Raw genomic sequence first — 7796 nt, forward strand, 5'->3', positions numbered from 1 at the left:
ATAACGATGCACTGTTTTTAGTTGTCTCGCTATGTGACTACGCGCCTGACACCATCCCACCTACGTGTTGTCAATTGTCTCTCCACGTGATCGGGCGGTTAGGACAACATACATTTCAGAGCAGACTAAATAGCACAACTGCACTATTGAGTACTTAGCAATATTTTTGTGGTCTGTAGGTTTCATCATTAGGTGTAGCATTTTTTGTCAAATAGTCATTCATGCAAGAAGAAGAAAATTGGTTGCTTACATTCTTGCTGCAATGATTTCTTTCATCAACCTGGCATCATGTTGCAGACTAAGGCATAGCCTAGTGGTGGGAAGGGGCTGATGCCTTCCCACCCACCCAGATTCAAGGCAATGGTACTTGCAATTTGGATTTGTTGCACCAATTAAACTGTAGGGGGTTCCCTTACAGTCTTTCTGTCAAAAAAAACCCTGGCATCATGTTATGTAGAGCCACTAGTAGTAAAATGGTCAAATGTGAAGCACATTAGTGCCTGTTTGATTTTGAGCCGACACTAATGTGTCCATTAGTGCCGGTTCCAACGGCTAGCCGCCCGCTCTCATTAGTACCGGTTCGTGGCGAACCTTTAGCACCGGTTCGTGCCACGAACCGGTACTAAAGAGAGTGGTGGCAGGATGTTGTCAGTCTGGGGCCCCTCCAGCACCTTTAGTACCGGTTCGTGGCACGAACCGGTACTAAAGGTTGTCCTACATAAATCCTTCGTCCACCCGAGCTCGCTCTGTTCTTCCCCTTTCCCCTCTCCTCCTCTGTTCTTCCCCTCTCTTCCTCGATCTCATCACACATTTTGCCCAAAATTTGTCAAGATTTGAAGGCCCCCATCCATTCAAATGATCACAAAGGTTAGCAACTTTGTCCTTTCATCTCTCATTGCTAGATTAGCTCTTGCAATGCTTTGTATAGTGATTAATTTGTGAGTTTAGTAATTTGGGAGGAATTATATGTGCTAGTATTTGATTTATATGCAATTTGAGGTAAAAAATAACACTTAGTTTGCATATGCAGGTGTGGTTTACTTAGTGCCTTCTAAATCTCCGTCGTAACCACCGTCGATCGCCGGCACCGTCCCGTCGCCGGCACCACCTTGTGGCGAGGCTCTTGTTCATGAATGTTTTACATTACCAAATTGATGTTTGTGTGATTTGGATATATAGTTACTCGTATAATTATCTTACCCGTACGTTGTTTGTTATACATAGTGCCATGGTTTTGATATCCGTCCCCGTCGGCCCTCGTCCTTGTTATGATTCCGATGTGGTATATTCTCTTTTAAAACTAGTTGTTGTCTTTTCGTGTTTATGACAAATTATGCCCATCAAGTTGATATAGATATTTTTATCTAGGAGGTATGTGAACCGGAAATTCCAACCGACCCTATTGTCGAGAGGTTAAATTTAGTTGAAAGAGAAAACGAGTATTTGAAAGAAAAATTGAAAAGAATTGAGGGGGAGAAGATGGAATTGGAGTTGCATGTTGCCGATGTCGTCGATGATCACAAGATCAAGATGGAGAAAATGCAGTTGAAGATTAGAAAGATTAGAAAATATGCCATTGATAGTGTGGCTTGGTATCATTATGCTGTTGGATCAATTGTTACCTTAGTTGTGATCTTGATCGCATTTGTTGTTGCATTTAAATTCTTTAGCTAGAGAGTTATTTGTATGTTGCATTTAATTAAGTGTTGTATATGAACTTTATGTATGAACTTATATTAGTTTGGTCTATTCGGTGTTGTGTAATGAAGATGAGCCGACAATGGATGTATGATGACCGATGCTCTCCTGAGTTCATTAATGGCGTGCATACTTTTCTGCTTGCCGCTGAGGCAAACAAGCGGGCGGATGGTTTTATGCCTTGTCCATGTGCTGGCTATAAGAATGGTCACAATTACTTTACGTCAAGAACCATTCACGTCCACCTATTTGAGTCTGGTTTCATGCCCCACTATAATGTTTGGACCAAGCACAGAGAAAGAGGGGTTATGATGGAAGACAATGAAGAAGAAGAGGACGACGACAACTATCCTGGCCATGGGTTCCCTGAATACGATGATACAACAATGGGGGAAGAAGCTGAGCCGGCAATGCGGGAAGAAGCTGAAGAAGAGGCATCAGATGAGCCCGCTGATGATCTAGGTCGGGCCATTGCCGATGCAAAGAGAAACTGCGCAAGTGATTTGGAGAAGAAGAAGTTGCAGCGCATGTTAGAGGATCACAAGAAACTGTTGTACCCGAATTGCGAAGCTGACAAAAAAAAGTTGGGCACCACACTGGAATTGCTGCAATGGAAGGCAGAGAATGGTGTATCTGACAAGGGATTTGGAAAGTTGTTGGTAATGATAAAGAATATGCTTCCAAAGGACAACGAATTGCCCGAGAGTATGTATGAAGCAAAGAAGGCTGTCTGCCCTCTAGGGTTAGAGGTGCAGAAGATACATGCATGCCCTAATGACTGCATCCTCTACCGCAACGATTACGAGGATTTGAACGCTTGCCCGGTATGCGGTGCATTGCGTTATAAGATCAGTCGCGATGACCCTGGTGATGTCGAGGGCGAGCGCCCCAGGAAGAAGATTCCTGCCAAGGTGATGTGGTATGCTCCTATAATACCACGGTTGAAACATTTGTTCCAAAACAAAGAGCATGCGAAGGCGATGCGGTGGCATGGAGAAGACCGTAAGAAAGACGGAAAGTTGAGAGTACCCGCTGATGGGTCGCAGTGGAGAAAAATCGAGAGAAAGCACAGGGAGGAGTTTGCAGTTGGTGACCCAAGGAACATATGGTTTGGTCTACGCTCTTACCAAAGAAGAGAAGGAAATCTTCTTTGAATGCCTGCTAAGCATGAAGGTACCGTCTGGCTTCTCGTCGAATATAAAGGGAATAATAAATATGGCAGAGAAAAAGTTCCAGAACTTAAAGTCTCATGACTGCCACGTGATTATGACGCAACTGCTTCCGGTTGCATTGAGGGGGCTTCTACCAAAAAACGTTCGATTAGCCATTGTGAAGCTTTGTGCATTCCTCAATGCAATCAATCAGAAGGTAATCGATCCAGAAATCATACCAAGGTTACAGAATAATTTGGTGCGATGTCTTGTCAGTTTCGAGTTGGTGTTCCCACCATCCTTCTTCAACATCATGACACACATTCTAGTTCACCTTTGCGAAGAGATTAACGTTTTGGGTCCTGTATTTCTACACAATATGTTCCCCTTTGAGAGGTTCATGGGAGTCTTGAAGAAATATGTTCATAACCGTGCTAGGCCAGAAGGAAGCATCTCGAAGGGCTATGAAAATGAGGGGGTCATTGAGTTTTGTATTAACTTTATTCCTGACCTTAAGCCGATTGGTGTTCCTGAATCGCGACATAAGGGCAGACTGGATGGAAAAGGCACGCTAGGAGGGCATCAAATAATATGTATGGACGGGCATTCTCTCATTGAAGCACACTACACAGTTCTATAGAATTCTGCCTTGGTGGCTCCATATATGGAGGAACACAAGAATTTTCTACACTCTAAACACCCGGAGAAGTCTGACAACTGGATTACACGTGAACAAACGAGGACTTTCGCCGGTTGGTTGCAGAAATGTGCCATGCATGATGGCGATATTGAAGATGACCTGTACTCGCTGTCCCAGTTACCATCTTCGAATATAATGACTTTCAAAGGGTACCAGATAGATGGGAATACATTTTACACGATCGCCCAAGATAAGAAGAGCACCAACCAAAACAGTGGTGTCCGCTTTGATGCAACAACCAACACGGGAAAGGAAACATATTATGGTTACATAGAGGACATATGGGAACTTAACTATGGAGGTGGTTTGAAGGTCCCTTTGTTTCGGTGCAAATGGGTCAATATGACACGAGGCGGGATAACGAAAGACCCACAATACGGATTGACAACAGTGGATCTCAACAATCTTGTGTATGCAGACGAACCATTCATCCTAGCCAATGATGTGGCACAGGTTTTTTATGTGAAAGACATGTCTACCAGGCCGAGAAAAAGAAAAGATAAGGAAGCGAATGGATCATACGACGAGCCAAAAGCGCCACATAGTTCTTTCAAGGAAAAGAAACATCATGGGAGTGGATGACAAGATAGACATGTCAGAAGATTATGAAAAGTTTGATGAAATTGCTCCATTCACAGCGAATATTGACCCGTGCATCCAGTTAAATGATGAAGATTTTCCACGGCTACGGTGCAAAGGGACACACGCGAAGAAAAAGTTTCACACCCAAAGATCTGGGATGTGATCGGCTTCACTATCATCACTTTCTTCTGTGTTTCACACCCAGGAGGGAATATCTGTAATAGTTAGGGTAGTTATGTGTTTTGGCATTTGAAACGCGAAGAAATTTTATGTGCAAACAAATTCTTTGATGCATTTACTGATTTTTTAGCTAAATGACCATGAAATTGAAAAGCATTTCAAATGAACTCAGAAAAGGTTGAAAGTTGGCATGGTATCATAATTTCACCCACATAGCATGTGCAAAAAAGTAGAGAGGGTTACGGCAAAAACTGGATGCACTTCGTGTACAAAATGGACAATCTCTTTCAAAGTATCAGAGTTTCGGACGAAAACTCATCTGTTACAAAGGCATTTCATTTTTTAAATAACCTAAGCATTACCAAATTGAATATAATGATAAAACACACTAATATTAAACATAAGAAAAAAGAATCACTGAAAAATCTATTTTCAAAGTTAAGTTATTCACAAACTAGTGATTCACACAAATTTCAAATAATTCAAAATTTAAACTATTCAAATTTCAAAACTACCGGCACTAACAGAAAGTTTGTAATTTTTTGTACCTAAAGCAAAAATAATCACAAAGAAAATCTAAATACAACAAAAAACAACTCAAAAATAAACAAAAAAAAATAAAGCAAAAAAAATAAAATAAAAATAAATAAAAAAGCCGCCTACTGGGCTAGAGCGGCATGCATACGACTAGAAACACAACGTTTTGTTGGGCCAGGATGCAGGCTCGCAAAGGCCCACTAGGCCCACAAGGCAACAGAGAATAGGTAGGCCCAGTAGGCCTGCTTTGGAGAGGAGCTCGAGAGAGCTACCGCACTGGGGCTTATAAACCAGTGCGGACGCCCCTCGGCTAGCGAGGTGGGACTAAACTTGCCGCAACGCACCTGCGCCAGCGCACCCCCTTTAGTACTGGGTGGTGGCTGAAACCGGTACTAAAGAGGGGGTCTTTAGTACCGGTTGGTGCCACCACCCGGTACTAAAGGGGGCGCGCTTCCCGCCGCTTGGCCTGGCCAAAATAGACCTTTAGTACCGGTTGGTGGCTCCAACCGGTACTAAAGGGGTGTTGTATGTAAGAAACTGCTTCAAATTTCTCATCTCTCTGATAACCCACAAGTGTAGGGGATCGCAACAGTTTTCAATAAGTAAGAGTGTCGAACCCAATGAGGAGCTAAAGGTAGAATAAATATTCCCTCAAGTTCTATCGACCACCGATACAACTCTACGCACGCTTGACGTTTGCTTTACCTAGAACAAGTATGAAACTAGAAGTACTTTGTAGGTGTGATATGATAGGTTTGCAAGATAATAAAGAACACGTAAATAAAAAGTAGGGGCTGTTTAGATAAAGATGCAATAAAGTAAGTATTAGTATAGATCTTTTTGTTACGAGAAAGTTATTTGTCCAAGGCAATCGATAACTAGATCGGTAATCATTGTTGCAATTCTATTTGAGGGAGAGGCATAAGCTAACATACTTTCTCTACTTGGATCATATGCACTTATGATTGGAACTCTAGCAAGCGTCCGCAACTACTAAAGATTCATTAAGGTAAAATCCAACCATAGCATTAAAGTATCAAGTCCCCTTTTATCCCATACACAAACATCCTACTTACTCGGGTTTGTGTTTCAGTCACTCACGCAACCCACCATAAGAAAATCATAAACATATTGCAAACCCTACAGCAGGAATCCCTCACGCTTGCGCGACACGGAGGGCACAATAGGATAGCACCAATAATAAAACATGCAACTCAAACCAATCACGATCATCAATTAACCCATAGGACAAAACGGATCTACTCAAACATCATAAGATAGCCATACATCATTGGGGAATAATATATAGCGTTGAGCACCATGTTTAAGTAGAGATTACAGCGGGTAAGAGGATGGTTACACAACTACATAGAGGGAGGAAGAGTTGGTGATGAAGGCGGTGAAGTTGTTGGTGAAGATCGCGGTGATGATGATGGCCCCCGGCGGCGTTCCGGCGCCACCGGAAGCAAGGGGGAGAGAGCCCCCCTTCTTCTTCTTCTTCCTTGACCTCCTCCCTAGATGGGAGAAGGGTTTCCCCTCTGGTCCTTGGCTCCCATGGCTTGGGAGGGGTGTGTCACGACCGGTTTTTCAATAAAAAGCTTATTGAACAACCGACCTTTAGGCAGACCAGTATAGGAAAATCCTCCTTACTGGTAGATAAAACTTTGATACAGAGATCCAGTAGTATTAAATATCGTACAGGGTTGAGCTGAGGTTGCTCAACAATTTATTACAAGTATGCCAATGTTGGAAATATGCCCTAGAGGCAATAATAAAAGCATTATTATTATATTTCCTTGTTCATGATAATTGTCTTTATTCATGCTATAATTGTGTTATCCGGAAATCGTAATACATGTGTGAATAACAGACATCAACATGTCCCTAGTGAGCCTCTAGTTGACTAGCTCGTTGATCAACAGATAGTCATGGTTTCCTGACTATGGACACTGGATGTCATTGATAACGAGATCACATCATTAGGAGAATGATGTGATGGACAAGACCCAATCCTAAACATAGCACAAGATCGTATAGTTCATTTGCTAGAGTTTTCCAATGTCAAGTATCTTTTCCTTAGACCATGAGATCGTGTAACTCCCGGATACCGTAGGAGTGCTTTGGGTATGCCAAACGTCACAACGTAACTGGGTGACTATAAAGGTAGACTACGGGTATCTCTGAAAGTGTCTGTTGGGTGACATGGATCAAGACTGGGATTTGTCACTCCGTATGACGGAGAGGTATCACTGGGCCCACTCGGTAATGCATCATCATAATGAGCTCAGAGTGACCAAGTGTCTGGTCACGGGATCATGCATTACGGTACGAGTAAAGTGACTTGCCGGTAACGATGTTGAACGAGGTATTGGGATACCGACGATCGAATCTCGGGCAAGTAACATATCGATAGACAAAGGAAATAGCGTACGGGATTGATTAAATCCTCGACATCGTGGTTCATCCGATGAGATCATCGTGGAGCATGTGGGAGCCAACATGGGTATCCAGATCCCGCTGTTGGTTATTGACCGGAGAGTCATCTCGGTCATGTCTGCTTGTCTCCCGAACCCGTAGGGTCTACACACTTAAGGTTCAGTTACGCTAGGGTTGTAGGGATATGTATATGCAGTAACCCGAATGTTGTTCGGAGTCCCGGATGAGATCCCGGACGTCACGAGGAGTTCTGGAATGGTCCGGAGGTAAAGATTTATATATGGGAAGTCCTGTTTCGGGCATCGGGACAAGTTTCGGGGTTATCGGTATTGTACCAGGACCACCGGAAGGGTCCCGGGGGTCCACCGGGTGGGTCCACCTGTCCCGGGGGGGGCCACATGGGCTGTGGGGGGTGCGCCTTGGCCTAATGGGCCAAGGGCACCAGCCCCACATAGGCCCATGCGCCTAGGGTTTGAAGGGGGAAGAGTCCTAGGAGGGGAAGGCACCTCCTA

This window comes from Triticum dicoccoides, chromosome 4B (genome assembly GCF_002162155.2).
Source record: "Triticum dicoccoides isolate Atlit2015 ecotype Zavitan chromosome 4B, WEW_v2.0, whole genome shotgun sequence".
Classification (NCBI taxonomy): domain Eukaryota; kingdom Viridiplantae; phylum Streptophyta; class Magnoliopsida; order Poales; family Poaceae; genus Triticum; species Triticum dicoccoides.